The sequence below is a fragment of the Argopecten irradians genome, chromosome 3 (assembly GCF_041381155.1).
Source record: "Argopecten irradians isolate NY chromosome 3, Ai_NY, whole genome shotgun sequence".
NCBI classification, from domain to species: Eukaryota; Metazoa; Mollusca; class Bivalvia; order Pectinida; family Pectinidae; genus Argopecten; species Argopecten irradians.
In genome coordinates, this window is record NC_091136.1 from 42,189,330 (window position 1) to 42,205,451 (window position 16,122).

At 35.9% G+C, this 16,122-nt stretch overlaps 1 protein-coding gene across 2 annotated transcripts in view; it reads left to right on the forward strand.

Annotated features, from left to right (window-relative positions):
- Positions 1 to 16,122, forward strand: part of LOC138318649 (sodium channel protein para-like) — a 126,280-nt gene that overhangs the window by 35,284 nt on the left and 74,874 nt on the right. Inside the window, exon 2 of one of the 2 annotated variants that reach the window (XM_069261214.1) lies at positions 2,625 to 3,087. The exons of the other annotated variant lie outside the window; for it this stretch is intronic. The gene's annotated coding sequence lies outside the window, so the exon portion shown is untranslated. The remainder of the gene's footprint in view (positions 1 to 2,624; positions 3,088 to 16,122) is intronic. 2 annotated transcript variants of the gene reach the window in all.

The following is a 16,122-nucleotide window of genomic DNA, read 5'->3' on the forward strand; positions in this document are numbered from 1 at the left end:
ATGGTTCTATAGCAAGGCATGACACATATTGAATGGTTCTATAGCAAGACATGACACACAGTGAATGGTTCTATAGCAAGACATGACACACAGTGAATGGTTCTATAGCAAGACATGACACACAGTGAATGGTTCTATATCAAGACATGACACACAGTGAATGGTTCTATAGCAAGACATGACACACAGTGAATGGTTCTATATCAAGACATGACACACAGTGAATGGTTCTATAGCAAGGCATGACACACAGTGAATGGTTCTATAGCAAGACATGACACACAGTGAATGGTTCTATAGCAAGACATGACACACAGTGAATGGTTCTATAGCAAAACATGACACACAGTGAATGGTTCTATAGCAAGACATGACACACAGTGAATGGTTCTATAGCAAGACATGACACACAGTGAATGGTTCTATAGCAAAACATGACACACAGTGAACGGTTCTATATCAAGACATGACACAAAGTGAATGGTCTATATCAAGACATGACACACAGTGAATGGTTCTATAGCAAGACATGACAAACAGTGAATGGAACCATAGTTCTACAAGAAAATAAAACGTGAATACGGGGAAGGAAACACAGGACGATGTCCGCACTATCAGATGGAGGAACAGAAAAAACCCACTTTGGACAGCGTCAATGGAGGCGTTAAGGAAATAAGAAATTACATGACAGTGGATACTACTGTAGAACTGTATGTTTTTGTTAGAGATGATCACGCTTGGGTGGTGTGCAATAATTATACAGTCAGCTCCCAACGCGAAATACATTGGATATGTACTGGTTTTTTTTTTTTTTTTTTTTTATTTATTTATTTATTTTTTTTTTTTTTGAGGGGAAGGGGGGAGTTTAGTGGGGAGGGAGAGAAAGCAATCTATATTGCTTATAAGTGTCACAACTGGTTTATGTTGGTGGATTCGTACTTTTTGAATAACAAGCACCTTAACCACTGAGCCAAAGTGGCTTTATCAAGCTGGTTAAAGCAGATATTGTATCAAAACCATCAAAAACCAAAATCATTTCTCAAGGAGCAGATATTAACACTTGAAATGTGAATCGCATGATATTATTTCATCATAATATTTAATTACGTTGTTGCGGAAGCTGTTGGATTCCTTGTCGACATCACCTTAATCCCAATAACGTTGTATCAAAGGTCTATTGAGTTGAGCTGGATCAGCTGCTGGTGATTAATGGCGGAGGGATATGTTTGCCTGAGCCTCTTTACTCCCCAGTGAAGTAAGCAGATTTATCCAAGAGATGCTGCTGATTTTTTATATATCGGAAGAGAAATTTATCTCAATTTATTTTCAAACTACACGAAATAATCCAGTTTGCGATTGTTTATTTCCATACGAATAATCAAAATGGACATTTATTTTGCTTCCAAACAAAGAAATTAATGTTTCTGTTCAAATGAAAACACTATGAAATAGTAGTATAAGAGTCTCTCGTCAATAATTGGGATATTTCTAATTTGACATATAGAAGTTATGCCATACTAGTACTATATGTAAACATTGCTACCTTGCTACATTTCCGTGGCACGGATGAATGTTTTCTAGATTGGTCTTCTCTAATCAATTGGCACATTTCCGTATAATTTTTAGGGATGAATATATATCAAACTCACCCTGAAGCATATATTTTTACATCTCTAAACTAAGGTGACTGGATTTAAACTGTCGTTTTAAGAACTGACTGATTTTGTTAGCAAGGATGAATTTATTTAAAGTTGTCTTATAAATCTAACGTAACCTTTCCTAACACGACTGAATATCTATCTATCCTCCAAGTCCTAACGTTACATTTCCCAAACATGATGAATATCTATCTATCCTTCAAGTCCTAACGTTACATTTCCCTAACATGGTGAATATATATCTATCCTCCAAGTCCTAACGTTACATTTCCCTAACATGGTCAATATCTATCTATCCTCCAAGTCCTAACGTTACATTCCCCTAACATGATAAATATCTAATTGTCCTCCAAGTCCTAACGTTACACTATCTATCCTCAAAGTCCTAACGTTACATTTCCCTAACATGGTGAATATATATCTATCCTCCAAGTCCTAACGTTACATTTCCCTAACATGGTCAATATCTATCTATCCTCCAAGTCCTAACGTTACATTCCCCTAACATGATAAATATCTAATTGTCCTCCAAGTCCTAACGTTACACTATCTATCCTCAAAGTCCTAACGTTACATTTCCCTAACATGGTGAATATATATCTATCCTCCAAGTCCTAACGTTACATTTCCCTAACATGGTGAATATATATCTATCCTCCAAGTCCTATCGTTACATTGCCCTGAAACGGGTGAATAGTTGATTGCACAGTCAGTTCCGGTTGAGAGGATGCAGGTTGTTTGAACCCACTGTATCAGGCTTACTATGCCTATCTGGTTATTGAGAACTAGCGTTATCCCTTAGTTCCTGGCAGACCTAAGTATTGATCTGCGAGATGTTTTGATAAAAGCGCGCTGGTTTTGATAAGTGCTATATGTAAGTGCTGAGCTGACACGGTCGGTGTTGTCCATATATGTGTATGTTTTATCATTTCCCCACATCGATCCTATAGTTATTTTTCGTTGTAGATCACGATTGCGGTATTGAGGAACCAACCGTATTACTAGTGGAAGTTTTCACTCAATGGTTGTTCAGAATTCCCTGGATTATACCGTAACGAGTCGTCCTACCAAACAGCAGTCATTACAGATTCTCCGACTAGGATTGGCACAATCATGTCATTGACATACAAGCTCGAGTAGTTACACGTGTGTTACGTGCTTGCGTGATTACCGTCATGGATTATTCTGCCCTAGACGATATTTTGTCATTTATTTAAAGAAAGAGAGGAGATAAATATGTTTCCAAGAATCTGTGTGGTTCGGTGGACCATGGTTTAAAATGTGTATTCCGAGTGGATGTACTTCGTTCGGAATTCTGTGATACATTGGACATCACCGTTTACGTCTACGGTGGAAACGTGTAACTTCAAATTTCCAAGTGTTTTAAGCAACGTCTCGACTGAGAGGAAAGCCCGAGACAAGCCGACAGGTTAGTTATGTGTCCGGGAACAGCTATAATGAAGCTGGCATTGTCTATGTAGCCATAGTTTGGTACACGGGCGCTATCAATGACGGGGTGTTTCACTATAGACTGTCCAATCGATATGGCCCCAGATACGTAAGGCTATTTACAGGCAGGTTGGGCCAGTACTCCCCTCAGTCTGGGAAGCTGAAAATAATGCTTTTTTCCCACTTAAACAGAATATCTTCCCCTCGACTAATGCATTTATTCTTTGGTCATTACACAATGCCATTCTTAGTACTTATGTGGTATTGTTGCGCCACATTGGGTGGGGGAGCGGTGAAGGAGAATTGTTACCATTTTTAAGTTCTAATTATTATAGTGTTAGTTTAATTGTGTTGTGTGGCTTATTTGGTACCGTGGTATGTTGTGGCATCTATGCATTAGTAAGTTGTGGACTCTGAGACATCACTTGTACATCTGTAGTTTGTTTTGTTTGATGTCATTTGTACAACTGTAGGTGATTGTGTTTGATGTCGCTTGTACAAATGTAGGTGATTGCGTATAATGTCATTTGTAAAACTGTAGGTGATTGTGTTTGATGTCATTTGTACAACTGTAGGTGATTGTGTTTGATGTCATTTATACAACTGTAGTTTGTTTAGTTTGATGTCATTTGTGCAACTGTAGGTGATTGTGTTTGATGCCATTTGTACAACTGTAGGTTGTGGCGCAAAATGTCATTTGTACCAAAGTAACAAGTGGCGCTTCTTGTAGGTTTTGGCACCTGATATAATTTGTACAACTGCAGTTTGTGGTGTCTGATATTATTTGTACAAAACTGTAATTTGTGGTGTTTGATATAAATTGTACCAAATATAATATAATATTATGTTGTGAAGTCTGATATATTCTGTACAGCTACAATGTATATGATGTAACGCCTGATATATTTTGTGCAACTGTATGCTGTAGCGCCTGATACCGCCGTAAAAATTTTCATTGATAACACCAATAGATTGACCTTAGACTTCTTCCTAAATGTAGAGGAATTTAAACCGTTATGACATATAAATGGTAAAAATTCATAATTCATAATCAATCCATTGAAAGTCTGTTTAGGCTAGCATAGGCTTGGTGTAAGCTTGGTGTAAATGCAAATCTGAAACTTCTGCTTCACCTGAAATGTAGATGAACAGTGGAATCGATTGCCAATAGAGGTATATTGTGAATGTTACATGTAACTGTCTGCTCAACAAAACTCACGTGCAATTATACATCCAAATAAAGCACATTAAGGTCACGTGCTTTCTGGTTACGCATCGGTATCGATTTGACCTGAGTGACACGACTATCCTTTAATAATGTCAGAGAAATAAATACCATTCGGCTAATCCTCTTGGCTTTTCTGATGTATTCCTGTTCCTTTTGACATACGGGCCATTAAAATTAGAAACGTTAATTACATTCCAAATTTAATAACACGGCAACCATTTATAGGCAAACACTATAAGGAATGTCCATTTATCTACGATGGTAAAACGATTATAAACCTTATCCAATTGATTTCATAGAACATGGCTGACAAAAATATTAAAATAAATAAATAAATACATTTGGCGTAATGTCAAGGTGCGCTCTTGTATCGTGTTTAAGGGTACTTAACTAATAGCAAGGCGTGCTCGGGTGCTGTATACCAGGGTACTCGGCTCGTACTGGCTGATGATTACATTCACTCACTCGTAACCAGTCTATTGGCATTGTCATAAAAATCCAATTAAAGCGAAAACGTTGTCAGTTTCCCCGCAGTTTTATCATCGAATGAATTAATATTAATTTGTCAAATACTAACTGAAATCAATACAAATTATATACTTTTTTTTGTATTTTAGATATTCTGATCATTGTTTTACAGTTCCTATCTGAAAAATGAGTTTTCGTGTTTTGTTTGGCTTGGTTGAATTGATTTTTAGGGATGACAATGCTATGGGTTGAATGGAGTCATCCCGAATCTAGTCGAGCGTGACAAAATCTATGAGACTAGTGGATTAAATGTTAATGAATTTGTGGTTAGCATAACTTTCCCACACTGTGTGTTTTGTGAATTATTGCCAGCAGTTTGATTACACTGTTCTGATGATAAGGACCGTTACGATAAGTGTTCCATCCTTTACACCTAAATGTACACAACAAATAGTTGCATGACATTTTCTAGATTCCTAAAATATCTACGAATAATCTATGGACAATTCCAAATGTTAACTATAACTTATTATCAGGTTTATTTCTACTTATGCCAAATGGCGTTTCCTAATAACTCGTTCTCTGAATATTACTCGTTCTCTGAACATTCCAACGCTTCTTTTCTGATGCGTTGAACGGAATACTAATATTGCCAGAAAGATTCAAAGTTGGCTGAATCGGATTAAACTAGGGTTTTTTCGAATGCAATGCTGTTGATATATCGGTCAATGATAGAGATTTATGACATCTATAATCATTTACAATCGTGTCAATAAGATATGATTGGTATGTCATTACACAATGGTCACTAAAATGTCCCTAGCTTTCCTAACCGCCACTTTGCTCGAGTTGCTATTAGTTAAGCTCTGTTTATAGCGGTTCGTGTCCTTTTAATCAGGTCATTTAAGGACAGACAACTCTATTGGTATGGCTTTAACATTGATTTTGTTTTATTTACAAAGCTATTGACATTATATAGATTTACCAGGCGGAACGTATCATTTGTTTGTTTATTGTCTGTGTACATATATGTATTTCATTTTAACGTTAGCTGGAAACACTGGACAATTTGGTGGTCAGTAACAACATTATCTCCTGTATTAGTTGTTTAATTAACGTGATTTCAATTAACTGAAGGTGAGATCAATATCACAACCTACCTTGATGAGTTTGACCACGTAAAGAAATGTTACGAACCATCTCTGCTTGACTACTGCCTGATGAAAATCATTAACAGCTTAAAACTGTCTGACTACTTCTTAAGTTTGAGCTCAAAGCCAAGGCGTTATGAATGTACCTGTTGCCCCTATTGTATGATAGTAAAAGGCGACTAAATTTAGGATCTTATCTTTTCTTCCTAACTGACTTTATCTTTCATAATGCCTCCCTTGGCGTCGCCTCACTTTTGGCCTTGAGTTGAGCGTTCGCCCCTGTGAGGAAGGCTCTGGGTTCTGTCCCCTGGCCGAGACACACCAAAGTCCATAAAAGTGGTAGTTTCTACTCCTGCTTAGCGCTCAGCATACAGGGAGTAGGACGACTGGTTCGCCTGTTGTCAGTGTAATGTGACTGTGCGGGGTATGTTGCTTTTAGTCTTCGGTGGCATGTTTCAGTGATATAGCACTATAAAAAGGGCAACAGTTCCACTATACACGAAGACACAACACGTACATGCCACAGTCTTCCAAAACAAACACCTCGCACTTCACACACGCTACACACATCATACATGGGAGCCGTCCTTACATGACCCTGGCTGTTAATAGGACGTTAAAATAATCAAACAAATAAACAAAAACTCTCTGTGAGTTTCTAAACTCTGAGTCCTAATAAATAGTTCCCGCGTAAAGCTTAACGAAGCTTATGTTTGAATTATCCCTGGGAAATGTTGGGGTGACCTCTGAATTGTACCTGCTGCTTCAGTTGCATGATCATACAAGGCGAATAAATTTGGGATATTATCTTTTCCTTTCTTATAAATTATTTTCTTCTGTCTAACGTCCCTCTTTATACCGCCTTGTTTTGGGTTTGAGTTGAGCGTATGTTCCCTGACCGAGACACACTATTGTCTATAAAATTGGTAGTTTCCGCGAAGGCTTAGTGCACATGTTTAGCACTTGCTGTTGATGTCTGTGGCAACATTCTTTAATAAGATAGAACTATAAAAGGACAAGGATTCCTCTGTCATTATCACATCACATGTACCACATCCCTCCAAAACATACAGACAATCACAAAAAACATTGTGTACAGCCCTTGTGTAACTGGTACTTAAATTGACCTTAGCTTTATTAGCACATTTAACTCAACCACCTTATATTAAAATGGTGTTGCGTCTTTTAATGACTATGATAGTTAGTCAATAGGGCGTAAAACACCACATAAACCTGCCATGACGTGTTTAGTAAAGCTAACTAAATGAAGCACTCTCATTCTTTTTCATCCTATATGTAACGTCTTTCCTAATCAGAGGGACCATAACGCCAAAGGAATCATCGGTATTATATTAGGCTTTAACTAGCCGAGTTGATCCCGAGCTCCTTATAATTTATGTATGATGCACGTCCGCGGTTCGTCCGATAGGGAGGGAGGATAAACGAACGGAACACGTAATCTATTCCCGTAATGACATCTACTTTCTGCTTTTATGCGCGGCCGAAAGCCACCACGGAATAGTAAGTGCGTGACAAACAACAATATAGTACTCAAACGCGAATATCTCATATACATTGACTAATATATTCCGGTACTTCAACCGAATCGGCAGATTATACACAGTTTCTATAGCTATGTTCAGAAAGACAATGGTAAAGTGTATTTGCTGTTGCACACTACATTGCCTGTAATCAAAGAAATATAATATGTTGAACATTATTAAATAATGTGAAAACATTAGCTTGATTAATTACTCGTCAGAGAGAAGTCGTGGAAATGCCGATTATAATAGACTGAATGCAGATGTCAATAGTTTAACAAAGGTTTTCATATATTTTCCGTCTGTAAATTATCGTATGCTAAAAATAAGCCATTGAAACATGCCCTCTAAATTGAATTGGATGTATAGCATGCTCTCTAAATAGCATACACTTAATCAAACCTATATTGACCTATAGTTGATCCGCGCAGGCAAAGTTGGCGTAGTCGTTGATGTGTCTTAAATTCTTCCAATGACCCTAACGTCTTTGACATGAATCAGAGACCAACATGTAGCATTTGCTTTATAACATTATCGATGGTTGTTTTTCTGTTTCCGGAATTATCATAAAAATATGTCCATAATTTAGAACTTCAACTGTTAACGTACTTTTTAGTGGTAAATTTATGTTATCGCACATCGCACAATAGCTGCTTTGTAGCTCGAAGACTTTTAGACAGAAAATAGTGTGGCCGAAAGGTATAGATCGCACAAGAAACATAGCGTTAAATTATGGTTGCGCTAATTACACATGTTTAACATGCCTTGATGCAGCAATATGTATCGTGCGAATTTCACATCACTTTTACTTATTCAAGTTTTACGGTAAAAATTAAATGCGTCAGAATTTAGTACGTTTGCAGAATATTATGGTATGTAAAGCACAGCAAACATGCACACTAGATGGCGCTACGTTTGTCTCGAGCAGGTTGTCCTTCATCGTCACTGAGCTCTATCCACTGGCGTCTTTCTGCCATAGCTGTTGCGTTTTGTAGAAACATAATCAATGGAACAGGCCTTATACGTAATGCATTCTGGGACATATTTCTCTTCGTCAGATTTTTTCTTTGCATACTGATGAATGTTGCATGTGCCGTGCTCATATTTCGCCTCTCTCTGACTGCACCGTGCAATATATTCTCGCTTGTTGTTGGGGTTGCACGGAACCTGGTGTATATTTAGTCGTACAAGTATTTAAAGCAGCAATCTATCCGTCTAAATCTGTTGTTTTATCATAACCTGTCATCGGGTCCATGTTGATCAAGTAATTAAGGTAAATGTTCTTGTGTGCGAGATAGCGATAACGAAGAATTTTATTTTTGATCATTTTAGATAAAAATGAAGACATCTATAGAGATATTCATGTATAAATAAAATGCTGTCAATAAATACAAAACTGGAATTTTGGCAAGTTTAGAATAGATCTCTAGAGATTTTTGTAAGTAAATGAATTCAGTTTAAACCGACCTTTTCCACGATAAACCCATCGGTGAGTTGTTGTTTGTATTAATTGTTTAATATTGTCAATTTGATATACACCATGAAAGAATACTCTTTCAAATTGTTTCACTCAATATTTTGAAAGACGTCGCACGTCTCGACCACGACGGCGAAAACACAAGATGGTCAATTGAGCAAGCTCCGAATGAAAAATGTAGGCCTGGAAAGCGAAACGAGCTACACCAAATACTCGGAGTTTTCGGGTTGTCTCACTGTCTATTGATCGAATAGATACCGGAGTACTTGAGGCGTCTATGTATTGATTGGACAGATACATGAGTACTCGGAATGCCTCGTGGTATATTGATCGTATGTTGTCCTGCTCGACCATTTTTCACAACACTGATGTCTTACATAAACTTGACATTAGGTGGCACGGCCTCACGTTACAATAAATCAATGATTGGAATTCGAACTTCATGGAAAAGTTTATTCCTGAACCGGAAACTTTCACCATCTTTTTGCCTATTCCTTACACAATATCATTTATAACTTCCATCATGACCCAGAATTACGCATCCGAATATAATCAATAATGGAAATCTCTGCTTAGAGTATACTTTCTACTTTCCCCCAGTCACTCGATCATTTTCTTCATCTGCTTCGTGACGACACACTTTTACTTTCTTGGATGCATTCGGAACACATTTGCAGTAGTAGTGATCAATGCATTATATTGCTGATGTAAATATTAACAGCATACACTTCGATATCATATCGACATTCCAAAAGGAGAAATTGAATTATCTTTGTATACAAAAGCACGTAAATGCATGGTCGAATATAACCATGTAATTCGTAATTGGTAATACACGCTCTTCTGCCAGTATCGCGTGCTGAACTTCAATCATGATTTTGATTCTACAAGGCTTGGCTGCACATGGACGCCAAGACTGCGTCGCTAGTTGAATGGAAGACTTCAGCATTACATATACCTAGTGACTCTTAAACACCCTTGCGATATATAAAGGGAGGATAAATAAAGGTTGGGTTCGAGGCTTGAAAGTTACATAGGCAGACTGGAAGGCATATGGTCGAGATATGTATAGGTTGGGACAGTGATGCATATTGAGAGAGGTCTAGAGAGCTGGTTCAATGGTTGATGGGTGTCGAAAACGAGGCTGTTAGTTGATGGGAATGTTATTTTCCTTTGATCTGATTAGGAGACAAAAAGAAATGTACAAAATGTCTCGTAAACTAGGTCACATTGTCACCACATCCTTAGTGCTGATGGCTTCCTCTACTTGACATCATGGGCATTTTACCGTTTTTTACGTATTTCTCCGCGTGGCTGTTCGTGTGAATCATGCAACGTGCACGTGACTTCTGCTGGTTGTATTTTACTGATGTACTTGTGATGTATTTCAGTTATATAACCAGTGGTTGTTGTAAACTGATTTTTTTCACTCTGTTCAAACAGATACTCTGCTAAACACGAGCTTTAGTGAGAAAACGTTTATATATGTTTCTACCATTATGAAACACTTTTTCGAAGATCAATAGGAACGAATGTGTATCATGAATTTTTAGTTTCGGGACAGAACTATGTGATGGAATGGAAATCTCTAAACAAACATGATAATTTCAAAAATGAATGAAAATTCTGCATTTTGCTTCATCCCTAACAAAAGAGGTTCACGCGTTCATTAACATATGTTCATTAGTATGTAACAGAATGCTTATCAATGGTAAACTGGTTGATATTGGTATCATTGAGACCAGTGAGTGGAGCGGTCCGCAAATATCAGCCAATCAAATGATGTACTGAATCACATGAGCAGATATGTACTGAGAACTTATTTTGACAGCCAATTAAAAAGCGTTATATAGTTGATGCTACGTGACGTTATTCTATAAACGCATGCAATGTTTATTTCATTATCGTGTTGATGGATATCGCATAATGTGGTAGATACTAGGATATAACCATAGAGCACCAAAATGCAATTCCATTGGACGGAATCCTCGTGCATAAACATTAATTTTACTGTTTTTGTGGAAGAATGAAGAAATTATCACATCAGGTTTTGTCTTGGAAAAATACTCCATTTCCCATACTATCACAAAGCCAGTTAACTGCCATGTATTGGTGGTTCTATCACATATTTCAACCATAGTTTCTACTTCTGAAATGACGAAAACCTTATGGTGAAGATGCACAAAGCTAGGTGGTGATGGAAACCAGAATACGGATAATAAATTTCTGCACGAAGAACGTTAGGGAGAAACCTGCCATGTATAATTAAAGCCATGCACTGCTGTAAATAGCCATTCAGATGACATCACTGTCATGCTTTATCATTTCTCGTCCAAATCTTTCACGCTATCCTCATGAATATGCATAGATTGGAAACCAGCGTTTATAAAAAACAACGTATCATCATAAAACAAGATGAATATTTTAAGCCTAGCTAGATATTTGTGATTTTTTATTTTGATGACTAGGAATGCCTGGTGGAATATTCGATCGGCTATTGAGAGATAAAATGATAACATTTATGTAACACTTGTGAACGCAACATATAACTCACTGGCGTCACATACATTTATGTAGCACGTGCATCCGATTCCACCGCTAGATGGGGCGACACACGGCTTCCATGTATTTCAGTGGCAGTAAAACTAGCCAGCTAGTGTCATGGATATAGTAGAAATTATACTAAATTAAGTCTAATATATCTAGAAGCAAATGGATATTTCACGGACAGCACGTGGACATATTCTATTGAAAATTTGGCATGGATGTCTAATGGCCATATATGGCAGCGCTGAACTCCCAAATGGTCTCAGTATATCCGACACCAGCGTTAGGAAACTGTTCGGTGTCTGCTATTTAACTCAATATCAAACACGGTGACATTAGTTTGTTTGTCAGTACTTTTGACACCGTAATAGGTATTCTAACATACATATTTTAGTAATATTTATTGATAATATTTATTGATTCATGCGAAAAATAATCATTATTGTATGTAAATCAACAGATCATTCAAACATGTTTCCCGTACTCCGTCCTCATGTACTACAGTATATCTTCACCGTCATAAGGGGACCGCAATGACAAAGTGGTAAGGATGTCTGAATTTCTATCACATTCTTTCCATCTGCACGCCGACAGACGATTTACCAGGTTCTGGTATTCTAATCTATTGTAGTTACTTCCCTTCGAATCGAGTTACTCCACAGTACTGACGGAGTGGAACGAAACAAAGTAACTTTGCTCGGTAAGAATGGCTACACAGACTTTCTTCTCCACTTAAACTGGGAAAATCTTTGGATGATCAACTTCTCATAAAATTAATACAGGAAAGGGTGTGTTCCTATTAGTTACACTGTGGTTTAATTAAACAGTATTCAATACAAGGTAATTTATACAGGAAAGGGTGTGTTCCCATTACCATTAGTTACACTGTGTTTTAATTAAACAATATTCAATACAAGGTAATTTATACAGGAAAGGGTGTGTTCCCATCAGTTACACTGTGTTCTAATTAAACAATATTCAATACAAGGTAATTTATAGAGGAAGGGTGTGTTCCAATCAGCTACACTGTATCTTAATTAAACGTTATTTAATACAAGGTAATTTATACAGGAAAGGATGTGTTATCATTAGTTACGCTGTGTTCTAATTAAACAGTATTAAATAAAATGTAATTCATACAGGAAGGGTGTGTTCCCATCAGTTACACTGTGTTTTAATGAAACGGTATTTATTTCAATGTAATTTATACAGGAATGGGTGTGTTCCCATCAGTTACACTGTGTTTTAGTTAAACAATATTCAATACAAGGTAATGTATACAGGAAAGGGTGTGTTCCCATTAGTTACACTGTGTTCTTAATTAAACAGTATTCAATAAAATGTAATTTATACAGGAAGGGTGTGTTCCCATCAGTTACACTGTGTTTTAATTAAACGGTATTTAATACAATGTAATTTATACAGGAAAGGGTGTGTTCCCATCAGTAACACTGTGTTTTAATTAAACGGTATTTAATACAATGTAATTTATACAGGAAAGGGTGTGTTCCCATCAGTAACACTGTGTTTTAATTAAACGGTATTTAATTCAATGTTATTTATACAGGAAAGGATGTGTTCCCATCAGTTACACTATGTTTTAATTAAACAATATTCAATACAAGGTAATTTAAATACCGGAAAGGATGTGTTCCCATCAGTTACACTGTGTTTTAATTAAACAATATTCAATACAAGGTAATTTATACAGGAAAGGGTGTGTTCCCATCAGTTACACTGTGTTTTAATTAAACAATATTCAATACAAGGTAATTTATACAGGAAAGGATGTGTTCCCATCAGTTACACTGTGTTTTAATTAAACAATATTCAATACAAGGTAATTTATACAGGAAAGGATGTGTTCCCATTAGTTACACACTGGTTTAATGAAACAATATTCAATACAAGGTAATTCATACAGGAAAGGGTGTGTTCCAATTAGCTACACTGTATTTTAATTCAACAGTATTTAATACAATATAATTCATACAGGAAAGGGTGTGTTCCCATTAGGTACACTGTGTTTTAAAGTTATATGTGCCGTAACTGGGCGATAATTTCGACATGCTATTTTTTCATCATTAATTTATTAAAAACCATAAGTTTTGATGATTAGAGTTGTAAAAATCATTCAAATGGCTTCAGATGACTTATAAACGTTAGTTATAACACAGAAATTTTGTACTGAACAATTGTTGTTTTATGCCTTAAATATGTTTAAATGAAAACATACCTGCAGAAGTCACTTTATAATTACTAAAAACATTGTAAAAATGTGTAATGAAATTGTAGACCACAATTTGGCTTCATGGTCTCAACTTATGTACTCATTTCACTTTACTATTGACGTAAATAAATGATTTTTGGCAGTACTGCCAAAAATCATTTTCAGCTCTTATTTGTACATGTAAAATTAATACCTATGCATTGAAAGCACTGTAATTTTCAAAAAGTTGGTAATTTTTGGTGTTGAATAATATATTAAAAGCTCATCTTGATTCGTGAGTATGAAAAATACGGCACATATAACTTTAATTCAACGGTATTAATACAAGGTAACTTTTACAGGAAAGGATGTGTTCCCATCAGTTACACTGTGCTTTAATTCAACGGTATTTAATACAGACGTCGCACACAATGTTCGGTCACTTTTATGTAACGTCATTGAATGTAAAAGACGTCAATATTTTATAACATGTCGAAAGCAATTGACGTCATTTTCGACATTCGGCAAACTTGCAATCAGGAAAACGCAATTTTTCGAATACTTTTTTTTAATTTTCAGTAGAGATTTCGCACACGTATATTTGAGCAAAAACGTATTTTTTTATTCTGAATAGAAAACATAATTCCTAATATAAAGTCATTTTTAAACGTCGTGAACTTGCGTGACAGAACAGTCACTCTAAAAATTTCATTTTGTGTCATTTCTGCAAGACAAAGGTTTTGTTCGATAAAAAAGTAGAACGACGTCGCAGTCTATAAATTTCTGGCATGTTATTAAAATAGAAGAAAAATGTATTTTTATATTATATGACAATTTATGTCTCTATGTCATGAATTAGTACCGTTTTGTACTGTGCGTATTCGTGGTTTTTCACTTTTTTATCTTTTCTCTTCGGATCTGTCGATCGGCAAGTCTAGAAACAAAGTCCATCATTTTGAAGTATGACGTCACAATTCATTATAACGAAATGACGTCATGATAGTGCGTTTTCGGGGAATCTCTGTGTCAAATTTTACCGCCATGTGGTGTTCAGTATGACCACAGTGACACTTTAACTGAAACCGCATACAGATGCGTGTTACATCTCTCGCGCCAAAAAACGTCATTTTCTCAATAAAACGCATAAATAGAAAAAAAATATTGCAGACCTTTTGATAAAAGTCCTCCCGTAATTGAATAAATATATCCTTTCTGTTTTTCAATTTAAAAAAATAGTATTGCCCTTATATTATTTTACTGTTCAACGCTTTTTCCAATGAAATTCTGGCGTGACGTAAAAGTGACGGAACATTGTACGTTATGACAATGTAATTCATACAGGAAAGGGTGTGTTCCCATTAGTTATACTGTGTTTTAATGAAACAATATTTAATACAAGGTAATTTTTAGATAATTAATTATGAACATCACCGAGCTCGTCTGTAGCTGATTAACATGTCATTAGGTCTCAAAAGACAAAACCTTGAATAAGGACATGACCTATTAATACTGATAACTTCCACATTTGTTGGACTTGTAATTGATAATTCAAAAGTCCTCAGTTGTGTACTATAAATGGCAATGTAAAGTATCATTAATATGTAGAGCCAGTTTAATTAAAGATGACCTTAAAACAATATGTCCATTTTTCTGTACGCTGAGTTAAAATTCTTGACACTGTAATAAATACATATACCGTTGTTTTGAAATTCGTGCCGAGTCCCAGTGGTCAAGAACATATTTTGGATTATTTGATAGATTATCTTACATGAGTGACTATTTAATATGGAATTTATCAAACGAGTTCAATAATTTGATATGCCACGAGACTTTAGGCGAGTGGCACAACAAATTATTTAACGAGTTGGATAAATCTCATATCACATGGTCAAGAGTGTAAGATTCTATTTATCACATTTTTGTTAACATTTATCACTTTTATTAATAGAAATATAAGCAAAACTTAAAATTTCGTTTCTATATAAAACAGTAGAAATCCGGCTCGGATGTGAAGTTTCCGTCAATTACATCATACATATATTGTGACGTCATAATAGTGTTATTACACGTGTATCCTACGATATTATGACATGGTCCGTATGACATGCCTGGACGGGCAATTCATGAGATATATATTTTTTTAAGATTGGAGAAAAATGATATGATAATAAAATTTCAACCAAACCAGCTTTAGTACATTTAAGTCAATGAATTTTGTTTATGTATTCTTGTCTCCAGATATACTTCAATGAAGGTTCTCTAAATTACTTTTGGCTCCAGCCTTAATCGATTTGTAAATTCTAGGCAGAGACTATTGTTTTAGCGGTTCCATTTGAAGTTAATACTTTACCTGCCGTATGGTACCTTACTCACTGAAACGCTTTTCCCTGATCT